Genomic DNA, 18,345 nt, shown 5'->3' on the forward strand with positions numbered 1-18,345 from the left:
TTTCATATATAAATACGTGCAATATAATATGCATTGTATGGTATTCACTTATGGTGCTATAGAAACTTTAAAGCCTATTTCTTTTTTTAACCTTGAAAATTAAGCTTAGAAGAATATGTTTTTAATCTCCTTGTGGTCAAGGGAAAGGGAATCAAACACATATATTTTCAACTTCTGAAGCAAATCAGATATAACTCCTCAATTTTCCTTTACCAAATCATAAAACATATCTAAACTCATCTTTTCTCCTTTGTTCCTTTTGCGATCAAAACTACTTCCAGAGGGGCGCCTGGGTTGCTCAGTAGGTTAAACATCCAACTCTTAATTTCAGCTCAGAATATGATCTCAGGGTCATGAGATCAAGCCCCCAGTGTGGCTCTGAGCCCAGCACAGAGTCTGCTTAAGATTCTCTCTCTCCCTCTTCCTCTGCCTCTCCCCACCACTTGTGTGCACCCTCTAAATAAACAAACACACAAATAAAATCTTAAAAAAAAAAAAACACCTATTCCCAGTTATCTTGGTGATGAATATAAATAATCCTGTCAACTGAATGAAATCAGTTTTCAAAATGTTATCACAGCAAATAAAATGCATCCAACTGCAGTATTCACTCTTTCTGCATTTAGGTACTCTTAAAATAATCACACACACACACACACACACACACACACACACACATGCATGCACTCTTTCTATAACATTCAACTACATGGAGTTTACCATTGCTCAGTTATGACAAGCCACATAACTTCTTGGCTCTTTTGAAAATTAGGATTAATCATTTATATAACGATTTTCATTTTTGCTTACTCTCTAATACTTTGGCAGGCATTATTATTATTTTGCAGATTTTCTACCCACTTTGTCTCACGTGTGCTTGACACTTGGAATTCGACGAATTTGTCATGAATAAGTAACTGATCTAAACTAAAGAATAAGCTTACTGAACCTAATGTTGCAAAGTCAAGTGTGGTTATCTCCAGAACAGTGTTTCTGGGTGGGAGCATGCGAAGAGTCCTGGTTGGAAAAGCACCCAGGAATTGTTACCCCCCATTGTTAACAAAGCAGCATTCAAGGTCTAGGGGCAGCTCAGCTTCATGTGCGGGTCTAGGGCAGCTCAGCTTCATGTGTGAGGACGAGGACTAGGGAAATTCTTGAGAACACCAGTCGCAACAAAGCGATATTCAGTATGTAACTATTTCTCTTAGGGTCTCTGAGTGAATACTGGTTTGGTTAACATGTTTCATTTCATAAAACATGACACTCACAGACTTACTGAGTGAGGCTTCTCTATAATTGATCAGTATTTCATTATTTAGTGTCAGGCATTTGTTATAAAACAGCGTCTAATCTAACCCGAAACTAAGCTCTGATCACATCAAAGCTAACGTACAGTCACCAGGGGGGCGATAAGGAGGATGTTGGAATTATTACGACTTTTTTTTCTGTGGATGGATAAAGGACTACTACATCCAGCAAGATTCTTTACTAAACTCGGTTCTTTTTTTTTTTTTAAGATTATTTATTTATTTATTTGACAGAGAGAAATCACAAGTTGGCAGATAGGCAGGCAGAGAGAGAGAGAGGAGGAAGCAGCCTCCCTGCTGAACAGAGAGACTGATGCGGGGCTCGATCCCAGGACCCTGATATCATGACCTGAGCCGAAGACAGAGGCTTAACCCACTGAGCCACCCAGGCGCCCCTAAACTCAGTTCTTATTTTGTTATATGATTTTTACTTCTTTAGTTCATACTGAAGAGACCGCAAACTTAGAGATACGAAGGACCATTTGCTGTAAGCTGAATGAACAAAAAAGCAGCACTTGAGTTGAAATGGTTTGTGTTTATGTCCCTGTAGAAGCTTGTTGACTACACACAAACAGCCATGCTGAAGCATAATCATCCAGGGAAACAAAGCTTGGCTGAGATAATTCCCACAAGGGCTATTTTTAGTCAGTAATAATTATATGTTAGCCAACTGGTGTTTTCTGCTAAAGGGGAGATGACATTTCTGTTGATGATAAGTTTTATGTTGTACAGCTGCATCTTCATGGAATGACAGGCTCTCTCTAAGCTCCTTTGCAACCGGAATTAACAGTCCCATGATCTTGCTCTTTTTTGTCATTTTCCTGTCTTTATGCCCTGCTTGATGTAAATAGGGGTACTGGCTGTTGCTTAAATTATCTTTTTTTTTCCCTATCTTTCATTCAGCATACCAGTTTTCTTTAACATTTAAGTTTGATGTTGAGAAAGAAATGAATTATCTCAAAAAAAAAAAAGCTTCTTGATGGTTGTATTTAATTAGTGACATAAACAACTTTTCTTTTGAAGATGTTATAGGATAGCTCACATGCTAAAGTTTTACCCTATGTATAAGGTGTATAGAAACACATTAAGCCAAACACCAAAACTCTCTAGACCTCAGTAAAAATTGATATCTAACTGCCTTTTAGGAAAGAAGAATCTTTTAGCAAAGAAGGTTGAATTAGGAGAGATTAAATAATATGTTTCAAGTGCAGATCTCTGCCCCAGGATTATTGATGACATCCCAGAGTTGTTTTCTATCTTCATAATCAATATCAGCTTATACTAGTGATCTTTTCCCTTACAAATAACCTGCACAGAAAAATATTGCATTATCTTCCTGACTGTCACTGTTGGAGATCCTCATACAGTTTTTTTTTCCCCCCTCATACTGGTTTTATGAGGTTTCTTAAACAAAAGCTTGTGGTATTGGAAGGAAAAGAAGAGTAGGGGGAAAGGAAAGTTGCTCAGGAGAGCTGATGTCTGTGAATTTTCCACAGCACATGAAGATATGAGATTATTTTAGAACTCAGAGTGGAAATTAGCATTTATCTAATATGTGACTTCTCAATGCTGTTATTTTTTATTAGCATGCAATATTCAGAAAATATTTACTAATCCAGAGTCTTCCAAAGCATGACTATACAGCAATGGGATAATGAGTGATTAACACCATGGACCTCTCCATGCTTCTAAGTTTCCTACTGAATCCCATTGATATGAAGACCTGGCTATGGAGCACAGATGATGTGCCCAGCATAGCAGCTTCCACTATCATGTTCTGAGATCATTCTGGCTCCTGAAAGCCAACATAGGGTGTATTCAAAGTGCTGTAAGGACATTCAAGACAGGGGCGCCTGGGTGGCTCAGTCATTAAGTGTTTGCCTTCGGCTGAGGTCATGCTCTCAGGATCCTGGGATCAGGCTCCGCATCGGGCTCCCTGCTCACTGGGAAGCCTGTTTCTCGCTCTCCCACTCTCCCTGCTTGTATTCCCTCTCTCACTGTCTCTCCCTGTTAAATAAAAAAAAAAAAAAAAAAAAATCTTAAAAAAATTTTTCAGGATAAATGCCGGCATCTAGAAGAGATTTTGAAGTGGTGTATGAGGTAGCAAATAGGTTTGAAGTCAGACAGGTCTACAGCTGAGATTTGGATCCTCATCCTAATAACTTCATGAGCTTCATCAGCTAGCCTCTCTAAACTACAGTTTCCAAATCTGCGTATCTCGGATAGCAATATCCAGATCTTAAAGATGCAATGAAATGTGTGTAATAAATAATTAATTATTATTATAGAAATAATAACCCTTTATCATAATTTTTAATCTATAAATAACTGGTGCAATGTTCTTTTTATTAAACTGAGACTAAAAAGAAAATATTTATTTTTTTCTCCTCCTGGGGTGCCTGGGTGGCTCAGTCAGTTTAGCGTTTGACTCTTGATTTTGACTCAGGTCATGATCGTGGGGTCGTGAAATCAAGTCCCACATCAGGTTCCGAGCTCAGCACAGAGTCTGCTTGGGGTTCTCTTTCTCTCTCTTTCTCCCTCTGTCTCTCTCTTTCTCTCTTTCCAAATAATAAATAAATAAATAAAATCTTTAAAAATATTTTTTTCTTCTCCAAATGAATGGGAGAGAAATATAAAGTGAGTAATAGGGGTGATATATGAGGAAATCATAATATCTTTTCAGTTAAGCCAGTTCACTTACTCATTTCCCGTTTTATGAAGAGTCCAGAAGCGTTTAGTGAACTAAAAAGCAAGGTCATATGATGATCTGTCAGTTAGGAGATCTCAGTGTCATAACAGAAATGGTATTGACCTAGGCTATGAGGATGTGAGCTCCCAGTAAATGCTTATATAATCCAGGACAAGTCAGCTATTTGTGTGCCCGTCTTTACATATGAATAATAGAAGTGGGTCCTTATGGTGTTTGAGGTCTCTTCTGGACACAAATTTCCATGGTTCTATGAAAATATTCTCTCCTTGCTGATAGAATAATGCTTCTCCAATTTATTGGTTCTTGTGTTGCCAAATGGAAAATCAACACAAAGCCTCACATTTTAATGTCATTTTATTTTTTTTTAATTTTTTAAAGACTTTATTCAGCACCATGATCAGATTATTACATTTAGTAGTCAATACCATGTGTGGTAAAATCTACACTGAAACCCTTTGTTGAAATGCTTTACACTTTCAACAGAATAGAAACTAAGATAACCTGTTATATATTTAGTCAGAAATATCATTCTCAAGTTTTTTCCCAGACTCATGAGTATTGTCTAAAACATGTTTTCTTTGTGGCAGCCAGGCCCTGCCACCACTGTGCTTGGCTGGATTCACAAATCTCTTGTGACCTATAGCTTCCCTGTCACTTGTCTAGCTCTCCTCTCCTGCTAAGCTTTGTTTCTTGGCAATCATGAAAACCTTCTGCCACTGCTGTAGCTACTGCTGTTGCTGGAACCAGCATAGCCACCTCGGTTTTATGGTTTGCAAAGTATTGGTCTCCACCACCACAGGGACCAGAGCGTCTGCCTCTGAGATTTCCTCCTTTCAAGGGTCCAAAATTTGAAGACTGATTGTTGTAATTGTCAAAATCATTATAGCTTCTACCATCTCTAAAATCATTCACATCGTTACCAAATTCATTATAGCCATCCCACTGCTGCCATATCCACCACCACCTCAACTGCCACCAAAGCCACCTCACCCACTGAACTTTTGTCCATGACCAAAGTCATCATTCCCACAAAAACCACCTCCATGACACCACCAAGGTTTCCAGAACCACTTTGACCTTTCTGGCTGGGTGCAGCACTAGCCATGTCTTGCTTAGGTAGGCTTTTCTTACTTTACAGTTATGACCAGTCACAGTATGGTATTCTTGAATGACAGTCATATCTATGTAGTCATGGTCATCATATGTTACAAAAGCAAACTCTCTCTTCTTGCCACCGCCTCAGTTGGTCTTGATTTCAGTCACTTCAGCTTTCCCATACTGCTCAAAATGATCTCTTAGATGATGTTCTTCAGTGTCTTCTTTAATGCCACCAAAAAAATCGTTTTCACAGTTCAGTGGCCACCAGGTCTTTGAGAAGCTTCTCTTGAGCCAGCCCTCTTTGGTTCTACAACTCTTCCAACCACCATGTGTGGCCTTGCATTCATGGCTGCACCCACCTCCTCCACAGTGGCATACGTGACAAACCCAAAGCCTCGGGGTGGCTTGGTATTTGGATCTCGCATTACCACATAGTCTGTGAGCATTCCCTTTGCTCAAAATGGCTCCTCAGACTCATCAGTTGTTTCAAAGCTCAGACCTCCCATGAAGAGCTTCCAAAGCTGTTCAGGCTCACTTAGACATGATGGCGGCAGGAGGGGAGACTTTAACATGCTTACTGGGACATGTCCACAGGCAGAGAGTTTAATGTCATTTTAGATTATTTTGATTTCTTCCCCCTCAAGCCTTGAGTTACTGGAAAGCTATAGTCAGTAAAACATAGGAGTCTCTAATCTTTGCTGATCTGTTTTATAAGCTGTGCTGCATTTTACTGTCAATAACTAATTTCTTTGAAGGAGAGGTGGTCACTTTGATACTGTGGTAATAGAAAAGTCAAAAAAGTGTCAGTATTAAGGATCTGAATTGTTGAGCTACATTTTGTTATTTCTAGTTTTCCACCTTCAATTTTTATACTTCATATATGAAACTACATATTCTCATTGAAAAAATAGTGTACTGATAGCTCAAGAATATTAAATACACATACACACATATATATGTAATTTCAATGTGTAGTGAAAAAAAGCTGTACCAAGTATAATTGTATTGGATATTTTTAGGAGTATTAAATTCAAAACAGTGTATTAGATGGGCCATGCTAGTTTATAGATCAGATTATATTTAACATAGTTCATATTTTATTAATGTCATTGGCCATGATTTATACTATAATGAAGCTAACATTCTACAAATACATTGTTTTATAGAGTTTAATTCTTTATATTAACCATAACCGTTAAGTGAGTTTTCAGTATAATGAAAACAACATTTATAACCTTTGAATTCTGTTTGCTGCTATAACATGTCAGGGCAAATTGGGGCATGTGAAAAAAGGATAATGTTGCTTTCATCAGTGATCAATTTCAGGTTTCTGGCTTTCTGGGCCTTTGTGTATCTTTAAAGAAGAATAGAAAGAGCCTTTTTTGAAATTTGTTACTTTCTCTAGTCCATGGGAGGCTGACCTTGTTTTGGAATGGTTTGGTTAAAGGATGTAATAAAAAAGGCAGATTAGGGACGCCTGGGTGGCTCAGTTGGTTAAGCCGCTGCCTTCGGCTCAGGTCATGATCCCAGCCGTCCTGGGATCGAGTCCCACATCGGGCTCCTTGTTCTGTGGGGAGCCTGCTTCTCCCTCTGCCTCTGCCTGCCACTCTGTCTGCCTGTGCTTGCTCTCTCTCTCTCTGACAAATAAATAAATAAAAATCTTTAAAAAAAAAAAAAAAGGCAGATTAGCCTCTCAGCCTGGCATGGTTTATAAAGGCAGCAAAATCTAAGCTGAGCTAGGGAGCATGAATTCGAGTTGGCCAGGCCAAGTAGGTGAAGGTGATCTGTTAGGGTACTCAGGCCAATGAGATGGTATATACGTAGTCTATTGATGAGAGAACATGGTGTATTCTAGAACATGAAAGAAGTCTCTAGTTAATAGAATGTAGACATGAAGTTTGTTATATGTAGGATATAGGCACTGATGGAGGGAATTGGGGTATAGTTGGATTATAACACAGAGACTGACTTACTTAGGGTCTCATCACACATATAAATAACTGTGGAATTGATTCTAGAAGCCATGAAGAGAAAACCCAGTGTTTTAAGTGAAAAGTGACATGATCAAATTTCCATTTTCAAAATTAGAACTGAAAATTTTAGGTTCTTGGTGTCTGAGAACTTCAGAAGTTAGAGGACAAAGGATTGCTTGCAGTCATCTTCAGTAAGAATACCAATCCCCAGAGAAGTGAAATGGCTTGCCTCAGCATCACAGTGCTCTGGAAATGGAAGTGGAAGGACTGTTGAAACACAGGTCATGCCTCTTGAAGGCACTCTGGGGAAGGTGGAAGATATTAAAATTCTTTTTTAAATAAATAAAATACTGTGATAGGCTGCTATGAGTCATTCAAATGCACCAAACAAAAAGCAATGAAAGTAAGAAAAAGGAAGGAAGGAAGGAAGGAAGGAAGGAAGGAAGGAAGGAAGGAAGAAAAAGAAAGAAAAAAACCTGTTAAATGTTACATCTCCATAACACTAATGAAGTGGCTGAATAATTTTTTTTAAAGCATTTCTCCTTGCATAATACAATTATCTATGAGAGGTAAAGATTTAAAAGGACTCTCCAAATAGCTCATACCAAGCATAGTTTCCTAAAATTACCAGGCTATTATAAAATAGGGTTCTAAACAAAGTAAATTTTTAAGTGTAACCCCATCGTCATTTGCTCATGGAGGCACAGATTTTATTACTCTACAGGTCAAAGGACTACCCATTCCTCTTAATCCAGACAGTTTTTGAAGATATATTTATTTTCCTTGAATTTTTTGATTATAAAAATTATAGTATTAGACTTACTTGCCGAGAACAGTGGTATCAATGTTACCAGGAGTTGAGGGTGTCGCAAGAGAGAGATCAAGAAAAAGACCAAGATCATTTTGACCAAGGAAAAATAAATGACTTCATCCTTTTCTCCAAGTGTTTGCTTTCTAACAGTGTAGAAACAAACAAACAAACAAACTCAAATTCTCCAAAGAGTTTTCACGTAATATACTCTTTATCTCTGTATTAGTTTGCTAGGGTTGCCGTGGTAAGGTAACTATGAACTGGGTGTCTTAAACCACAGACATTTATTTTTCTCACATTTCTGGAGCTGGAAGTCCAAGGTCAAAGTGCTGAAAAGTTGGTCTCTGAGGCCTCTCTCCCGGGTTTGTGGATGGTCACCCTCTTGTTGCCTCTTTACATGGTCATCTTTCTGTACATGTGCTCCCCAGTGTCACTTTTTTTGTGTGTCTGATTTTTCTCTTCTGGATTAAAACTCGATTGGGCCTCACTCTAATGACCTCATTTTAACTTCCTCTTTAAAGTCCCTAGCTCCAAATACAGTCACATTCTGAAATACTGGGGTTATAGCTTCAGTGTATGAATTTGGTGGGGACACAGTTCAGCTCTATGACAACCTCCAAAGGTTTCAATGACACCTTATTACCAACTCAGACATACCTCTGACTTTCTTTCTGACCCTTCCCCTATTTGCCTTAATCCACTAATTAAAGTTTGCTCATGCTTGCATATGAGATTCCTTACCCAATAAGTGTCTATACCTTTTGCATCCATTTCTGTAAAAGCTACCTAGTACTGGCTTTACAACACACTTCAGAATCTTCACGAATAATTTTATAGATAAAAATCTTTGCTCTAAACAAAACTTATTGGTCATTGATACACAATTTTCCACTTAAGTTTTCCTACATTGGATTCTAATTGTCACAGGTATTTCTGTTGTATCCCCATCTAGATTGTAGTAATGAATATGGGAATGCCATTTTATAACTTCGTAGCATTCACCAGAGTGTCCTATACATATGATATTCTCAAATAATACTGTTTGAGTAGGTTGCTGATCAGTAACATATGCAGCTCCCTGAATTGCCTTCTTTTCAGTGTTACCTTAATGGCTCTGTGAATTCCCAGCACTAACTTTCATTCACTTTATTACTTTGTAACCCTCTTCAGTACTTGAGTGGCCTGTTAAATGTTTTAGACACCACTGGAGCCATGGGGGGTTTTACCTCAGTGTACTGCCAGGCAGTATGTATACCTCATGGATTATCAGGCTTATTTTTACTGATGTGGATGGATAGTTATCTAGATGTACTCACTATGTCTTGCATTTCCTTGTGTGTCCTTTCAAGAAGATGACCTGGCCTGATAGAGCAACTATTTCTCTTTAATTAATGTTATAACAAACATCTGTGCTCTTTTATGATAATCTTGAAAGTTATAGGCACTTTTGAACTATGTCACAATATTAGGTGAAAGATTCATATTGATCTCCATTAATTATCAAGGTTTGTTTTTAGAAGATTTGTGGAATAAGGTTTGGAAACAAATTGATAACCTGAATTAAGTAATCAGTAACTCAACCCAGTTCCCCAGAGGATTTCTTTTTTAAAGTCTGATTGATTGATTGACTGATTGATTGACTTAGAGAGAGAGAGAGAGGGAGAGAACACATGCACTAGTGTGGAGAGGGAGAGGGACTAGCAGACTCCCTAACTGAACACAGAGCCGACATGGAGATCTGAGATCATGACCTGAGCGGAAACCAAGAGTCAGACACCCAACTGACTGAGCCACCCAGGCACCACCCTCCATGTGATTTGTTAAAATGGAAATCCTGTAGTGTAGCTCCTTCAGCATGCTATAATACACAAAATGTCAAAATGAGTAAAGGGCTTTCAGTAGTCACTGTTTAGTTCTTGTTGCAGAGTAAATAGAGGGATACAGCATACAATGTCAACAGCTCCCACTGTGTTAGTGTTTTACTGTTCCAACATATGTCCTAAAGTTTAAAAAGCAATTAAAGGTTGCTGTTCCACAGTCATTAGCTTTGGTTCTTGCAGTCAGTCACCCATAGAAGTCAGAGTCATATCAGTTTTTTCCCCCATCCTCATTGCACAATCAACTACAGTCATTGTCTTCCTTTATCATTAGAAGGAAAATGAACCAAGGAAACTGCCAAGATTCGCAAGTGAATTTGTAATGTGAGAAACTTACCAATGGTACTTGAGGGAAGATAGCCCCATTATGTTGAATAAATAATAAAAATATGTGAGAATAATATTATAAATGGAAGGGTTATTCCATCTAATTTTAAATGGATTAATCATTTTCTAGTTTTAAAATGTGTATTTACTCAAGAAAAATGACATGAATAATTGATGGAAATACTTAGATAATTTTAGATGAAATTCACTTTTTTCTCAGTGATGTGATCACTTCTACTTAGATCATAGTTACAAATGCCAATAAGATTATTTGAACAGAACCGGATCTCTCTATACAATCAAGGAGTAAAAGAAAAAATATAAGATGGTCATGTTTGAGTGTTCTTGTTGGGTTCTGTAACCTTAAAACAGCTTTGAATAGGTTAAGGACATTGATTTATTTTTTTTCAATAAGCTCATTTTGAAAAATTAAGTTAGGAACAGGCAATTTTATCTTTACTTATATCTTACCCTCTACTTTTCACATTTTATTTCAACTCAAGCTTCATTTATTGATAATATATTCTGCATTTCTTACAACATCTAAAAAAGGGGGGTAATGGGGCACCTGGGTGGCTCAGTGGTTTAAGCCTCTTCCTTCAGCTCGGGTCGTGATCTCAGGGTCCTGGAATCGAGCCCCGCGTCGGGCTCCCTGCTCGGCAGGGGTCCTGCTTCCCCCCGCCCCCGCCTGCCTCTCTCTGCCTGTTTGTGATCTGTCAAATAAATAAATAAAATCTTTAAAATAAAAGGGGGGATAGTGTAACATAGTCATATAAGCAGCTAGAATTACATTCTAAACTCTTTGATACTCAGTCATTTTTTTAGTAATTGGGTTAAACCTATATGAATTACAAAACATAGTTCTGGAAATGGGCACCCAAGCCTAATTATGAAAACTATAGTTTCAATATAGTCTTACAGAATACAAGTTGTAGCACAACATGCTTCACTGATCAAAAAAGGAGATGATGTTTTACTTGTTACTTATGGTCAGCTTCCTCTTTAGTTTCTAACCAGTTTTGGCCCAGAATATTTTTCCTGTGGCTTGGGCAGAACTTTTTATTATTCAGATTACCTGTCTGTCTCCTTTGAGCTAATGTTTTCAGGGTCAGTGTTTTTAAGAGTTGGGGAGACTGTTTCCGTAAGTATTCCCCCAATATGTTTGCTTGTATTCTTAAACAATGGTCTTCACTCCTATGCAGATACCTCTGGCCAATCCCACATTTGCCCCCTCTGCAAAATGCTGGGTTCTAAGTGTGAAAGTTGATCTGGCAACAAACATCATATAGAGTAAATGTTCATGACCCCTTTGTAATTTGATTAAGTGATGAAATGTATGGATACTTTCTTCATAAAGATTCTCATGACATCAACAGTTGTATATAATTTGAGAATTCCTTTTTGAACTTGACTTGGTTGGGAGGTGACTTTGAATGCATTTCTTTGTATATTTTCATTATATATGAATTTTTTTCTTATTCTTTTCCCCTTGGCTATATTAAGCTGCTTATTAATAGTTAGGAAAGTGCTACTTAAGAAACTAGAGTATCTCTTTCTGTATGAATATGTGATAAAATTTATCGCAACTTACATGATTTATTGAACTGAGTCACCCCTAAAGCAAATGCATTATTAAGTAGTTAAAAAATTCATGATATGTCCTTAACACAGTGAGAGTGCCTTAGAGGAACTCATTCATCCGATAAATATGTATTTAACAAAATTGCTTGAAATGAATCTCTTTTATGGGTTTTTGTAATTATTGTTCTTACTTAAGACTTAGATATATATATATATCATAAATAACAGAATGTTTTTCACATAGGGTTTTGGTTTATTTTTTAATGCAAAGAGTCATTCTTTTCTTTGTATGTGATAAAATGCTTTGTTGCATCATTAAAACTGCTCAATAGGCTGTGATGTCCTAGAACACATTTTCTACCTTGTACATAGCTGCTTTTGAGATTTAAAAGAATGGCACAGTTGAGACCTTCCGTGATTTCTGATTGTGGATATTGGACTCCAAACTCAATCATTTGGTTGCAGAATGAAGACTTTAAAATGTAACTTTCCTGAGTTTTCAACCAATTATGTTCAAAGAAAAAGGGCTAGTCAAAAAATAGTTCTATTTCCTGTGTCATCTAAATTAGAAGTGGTTCTCTACTTAGATCATATTTGGAGATATACCCAAAGACAAGCCTACCTCCATAACCCAGTGTAACTTTCCTACATGTAGCTGCCATCACTCAGAGAACATGACTCTTTTTTAAATTCACATATCAGTATATGTTAATAAATGTTATTATTTATTAAATTTATGGTTAAATAAAGTATTTATTATTATTAAATATTATTTGCTTCAGGGGTACAGGCCTGTGAGTCATCAGTCTTACATAATTCACAGCGTTCACCATAGTACATACCCTCCCCAGTGTCCATCAACCAGCCACCCATCCCTCCCCCCCCTCCCCCAGCAACCCTCAGATTGTTTCCTGAGATTAAGTCTCTTATGGTTTGTCTCCCTCCCTGGTTCCATCTTGTTTCATTTTTTCCCTCCCTACCTCCACGACCCCCTGCCCTGCCTCTCAAATTCCTCATATCAAAGAGATCATATGATAATTGTCTTTCTCTGATTGACTTATTTCATTCAGCATAATACCTTCTAGTTCCATCCATGTCTTTGCAAATGGCAACTTTCTGGGGTTTTTTTTGCATAGTATGACTCTTTAAGAGCTACAGCTTTCCATTCCTTTAGCACTTATTCATAGTTAGGTTTGTGTTGTTGCTTAGAGCTTTTTGTATTTTGAATATGGATCCCGAGTCAGTCTCCATGACCTTTTGTTGGCACCACCCCTTGCCTCATTTCTATTACTATCAGTACCATTATTGCTAATAATTACAACTTACTGAGTACTCCCACTATGACCGACACCAAGAAAAGCACTTCATTTATTTAACCATGTTGCGGATAAAGAAAGTGACACCCAGTGATTTTTAATAACATGTACAAAGGCACAAAGGAAGTATACTGGGAGGATGGATGGACAGATAGATAGAGATAGATACGTATATGTGTATGTGGTAATCCACACATGTAATCTAAGAACACACAGTGATGGCCATTATAAACTACCTCTCAAACTCTTATTAATTGGGCACTTATACAGTAGGAACCCATGACTTAAATTTTATTATTATTTACCTAAGTTGTTTGAATAATCCTAGTTATTCTCTTCTTTTCCAGCTACGTTACTTGCCTCCAAAATAATTTTGGAATTTTGTCCTAGAATCAGCACATGCACTCCTTGCTGCAGTTTTGTGCATTTCTTTCTTTCATTTCTGAAGTTTGTAATACACTAATTTATATGCTTAAAGGTCAGTTTATGTAGCCTGATTTTTTAAAAAAAGATTTTATTTTTGTGACAGACAGCAAGAGAGCACAAGTAGGGGGAACAGTGGGGAGAGGGAGAAGTAGACTCCCCCTCCAAGCAGGGAGCCTAACGTGGGGCTCAAACCCAGGACCCTGGGATCATGACCTGAGCTGAAGGCAGATGCCTAACCATCTAAGACACCCGGGTGCCCCATGTAGCCTGATATTTGAGTTAAAAATCTATCTAGAAGATCAGAAAGAAAAGTTTTATTTCATCATAATTCCATCCAGGCCCTTTATAAAAATTTTCAGATGATTTTCTTGACTGTTTGATTTACCAGATCAACTGTAAATGGAAAAAAAGTGAATGAATCCCAGCAAATAAATGCATTTCAGATTGTTTTTAAGAAACTAGAAGTATATACTTCTATTTAAATTAGTTATAATGATTTTCAATTATGACAACATGAAGATGTTAAATTCTCCCCCCCAAAACACAAGTATAATATTGGGAAAAATAAATGTTAAAAACATTTCAAGATACTAAATAGGATTTCAGGATACTGGATACCAAACAAAAGCAAACGACAGGTTGACAAGAATTTACTCTTGTATTAAATGCAAGAGCTATAGTTTAGAAGACCAGAGCATTTGTGGCCTGTTTTCCTAGGTGACTTCCCTACTTTATTCTCTGCTACAATATGGTCGGCAAACACCAGTTGTTACAACAGTTAGCATTGAAAACCAACAGCTTTGAGGCTATAGGTAACTGACACAGTTTGTAACAGTAAGTGAATCTGTGACTTTGGCAATTAAAGTTGGGGACCTGGATGGGAACAAATGGAAAAACAAAAATAAAAACAAAAAACCCCTCACAGTTTGGTTCACCTAAGTGTGTCACCCTAGTTGAGCTGAACAGTGGACCAGCCAGAAATTTAACCAAGAAATACAAGAAATTAGAGAACCGCAGAAGGTCTTAGGTGAGCTGTCCATATATATCACTGGTGGATGGAAAATTTTGTACATCTGTCAGGGAGACCTCAGAGGTTTTGGGAAATATATATGCTGAGGAAGACTCAAAAACTTGCTGCAATTTTATCTGAGCTTTCCAAACTACTCACTAATCAAAGTGAATAGGGTAGACACCTTTTAGGAATAAGGATTTTGAGCATAAACTTTATCCAAATAATTAGATGACCACTAAACTGTAAAGACACAGGGGAGATTTCTAGAAAAGTAGGCTTAAACATAAGGACCAGGATAATAAAATTAAGAAAACTAAGCAGAACATCACTGGGTATATGCCATGGGTGAAATAGATTCTACAGTAAGTTCAAGAAAGCTAAGAAGGAAGAAGGGATGGCAGGGAGGGAGAGAGAAAGAAAATGAAGGAAGGTGGGAAGGAAAAAAGGAAGGTAGGAGGGAGGGAGGGAAGGAAAAAAGAAAGAAAAAGAAGAGAGAGAGAAAGAAGAGAAAGACAACCACAGAAATATAAAACATTCCAGAGTTCCTATGATATGTCATCTAAATGTTAAATTTTCAGGGATGCCTGGGTGTCTCATTCAGTTAAGCATCTGCCTTTGGTTCAGGTCATGATCCCACGGTCCTGGGATTGGGTCCCACATCCAGGTCTTTGCTCATCAGGAAGCCTGCTTCTCTCTCTCCCTCTGCAAACCCCTCTCCTTCTGCTCTCTCTCTCTCTCTCAAATAAATAAAATCTTCAAAAATATATATTAAATTTTCTACTGCAAATGATGAGACGTTTAAAGGAACATGAAAGTGTGACTAATATTGAAGAGTTTTGAGTCAATAAATCTGTCTACATGGGGCCAAGTGTAAAAATTAGCAGAAAATAAAATTCAAAACAGCTATTATAAATATTTTTAGAGAATTAAAGGAAAATGTGTTCAAAATATTAAATGTAATCACAGTGACTCAACAAATGTAAAATGTCAACAGAGAAATAGAAATTATATTTTTAAAATGACTATTAAAATGGTATATTTGAAAAATACAATAACTAAAATGAACAGCTCATCAGCTGGGTGCAATAGCAGATTGGAATTTGCAGGAAAAAGAAGTTGTCAGGGACTGGCAATGGTTTGGGAGGACAGGAGAGTTCTTATCTACTCTGTTCACATGTAACTGACTGTTGAAAGACAGCTGCTGCCTGCATTGATCAAAGGACTAGCTTTAAAGAGTTTATTATTACATGGGAAGACATTAAAAGGAATCGTGATATAATATTTATATAACTTTATACCACCCATTAATTAAAATATAAATTCCAGATTCCAGAAAATAGATCATCTTTAGACAATTTGCCTAAAAAGGGCAGGTTTTGTGGAACAGAGAGAAACCACTCTGCAAAGACAGGTGTGTATGTGTCCAGTCACTGAAATATAAGTTTGTTTGGAATTCTTCCCAAGGAGCCTTGAATAGCATTTTCACTTGCAGTGTTATTGGTCTAGGGTTAGCCTACAGTTGCATATGGTGATCTTTGTTTCCTTTATAGTGACTGAGTGACTTACAGTAGGGGTTTTCCCGGGCAGGAGACTAAGCTATTCTGACCTATTAAATGGAATGTCAACATTTGGGATCATCCTTATTACTTACTGTATTGAGAAGGCTTTCCTCTTACTTTTTTTTTTTTTTTAAACACACAAGTTATTTGGAGGAAACAAGACCTTTAATTTTCATTGGGAGGGGTGATGAATTTTCTAATCCTGGTATATGGCCACTCGATGTCGATAAAATAGTATGTGCTTCCACTGTGTTATCAAGGGGGGGGCATGTCTCAACCAGGGGGCGCTGTCGTACCAGGGGACAATGAATATTCATCACTATGGGTTTCCTCCTCTATATGAATACTAAAAGGAATTGTCCTTGAAATACGAATTTCCTCAAGTGGTCTGCCACATTTTATCTTTTTTCCCTGAGATGTCTCATTGTGTGCACATGACCACATCCCATTTTCCAATTGGTTCCCTTCATCTGAGCCATTCAGATGGGGCCATGAGGCCCTGCCATTTGGAACACAGCTAATTGGGCCAGAGAAGGGCACTGAAGGAAGAGGCTGTTTTTGGTAGCCCCCATCCCCAAGCTTTGCTCTATAAGGTTACTCTGCTGAATCCTAATCAAAGCTATTTGGCTGTGCTCTCTTGTGGTGTCCAAATGTAAACCATATAGAAAACAGATGCAAAGAGAGAAACGGGAAAAAGTAAGAAGAGACCCCGAGTCAGTTAAACTCATATAACAAAAACCAGATGATAGTGTCAGAGCCCCCACAATAGTGGAATACTAGAGTTGTAGAGTGTAGTAAGGTTGGTGTGAATTCAATTTCTTTCTATTTTCTCTGTTTTTTTAGATAGTCTGCAATAGGAAAATGTTATTTTCGTGATCAGAACAACATATCCAAATTACATATAAAATGTATCTAAAATTTTTTGGGAAAAAAAAATCACTGGTTAATTTAACTAGATTTTCTTTTGTTTATCATCATGACACTGCAGAAGCTACCACATCTGTTGCTTTATGAATGAAATGCTGATTGGGAAGTCAAAACACAGTTTTTCAGATCTCACATTCAAGCCACTGTAAAAAAGCCTTCTTTTCCCCCTGGGAACCAGCCAGGGACAGTTGTGGGTGGTGAGGAGTTCAGCACATTAGTCATAAAGTCTGATTCTCCAACTGGCTGTTTTAACTGTTTGGCTTTGTCTAGGGAAGGTAATTCACATCTTCCAGTGATTTTTTTTTTCCCCCCCATTTAGATGTCTCTGTTATAACAGATGTCTTTGACATTCTGGCCAGAGACTAAAGAATCTGATATATAGTTCCAATTGTGCACATTTTTTGAGGAAGAGCCTTAAGCTTCTTTCTCCCAATAGTATGAACTAAGGTTATGCCATGTTTACTCTAAGTGCTACTTGAATGAATAATAAAATATATAATTACCATGCCCCAAAGTCTACTTGTGTGGGATGATTTCAGAATCTTATTTCAAATCTAGACTTCAAAAATAATTTAACTGTAATTGTAAAGATGAGTAGATATAGTCCCAGTTAAATTAAAATACTTGCCAAGATTATACAAAAAGTGCATGACAGAGTAGAGTCTAGATTTCTGTCTTCCTATTTCTTGTTGGTTGCTGGTTCTGCCACGTTTTAGAAGAGGTCCATTCTCATTGATCTTTTATCCCAACACAGTATTATTCCTGACACACAGTAGCAGATCAGTTAATGTCCATTAAGTGAATACTGAGTACATTCTGTAACACATACCAGAGATCTAGATCATATGTCTTCAGAGAAGCTTTTTTCCCCACAGTATACATTGTTACAGCAAATTTTGAAACTAATATATATTCAACATCAAATAACACTTACTAATATATGAATTTGTGTCTGGAACTCTGCCAGGATTTGCCAAAGAGATTAATATAAAATTAGCCTTGCCTTTCTGAACATTTAATATCTCATGCAAAGTCAAAAAAGAGAGGGAGAGAAAGAGGCGGAGGAGAGAGAAAGACTTAAAGAAGACTGCTGAGCTCCTAAAATCCCTTGAACAAAGCATGTACGGGAGTTCAAACTGCAGAGCCACTATATCCCAAGTCAACATTAAAAGAGCACACTGTGTTCAGAAAGCACACTGGAAGAAAGCACAGCTATTGACTCAAAATATCCAGAGTCCCACTGATAAGCCATGTTCCCTAAGATGGGGACAGATCTCCAAGCGCTATTGCCAAAATCAACTTTTAAACCTTCCTGTGTCATCAGAAAACTTCATTAGGATCTCAGATTTTCACATTTCTTGTGCTCTTTTCTGTTCCAGAGCTCTCACTGGTGCCAGTGATCAGTGATCTGGTTGTTGATC

The 18,345-nt window shown here is 37.5% G+C and overlaps 1 protein-coding gene and 1 pseudogene across 7 annotated transcripts in view; one reads left to right on the forward strand and one right to left on the reverse strand.

Annotated features, from left to right (window-relative positions):
• DPP10 (dipeptidyl peptidase like 10) overlaps positions 1-18,345 on the forward strand; it is a 1,393,698-nt gene that overhangs the window by 954,068 nt on the left and 421,285 nt on the right. The gene's annotated exons all lie outside the window — the stretch shown is intronic.
• LOC125095973 (heterogeneous nuclear ribonucleoprotein A1-like) lies at positions 4,410-5,555 on the reverse strand (annotated as a pseudogene).

This window comes from Lutra lutra, chromosome 3, assembly GCF_902655055.1.
Source record: "Lutra lutra chromosome 3, mLutLut1.2, whole genome shotgun sequence".
Classification (NCBI taxonomy): domain Eukaryota; kingdom Metazoa; phylum Chordata; class Mammalia; order Carnivora; family Mustelidae; genus Lutra; species Lutra lutra.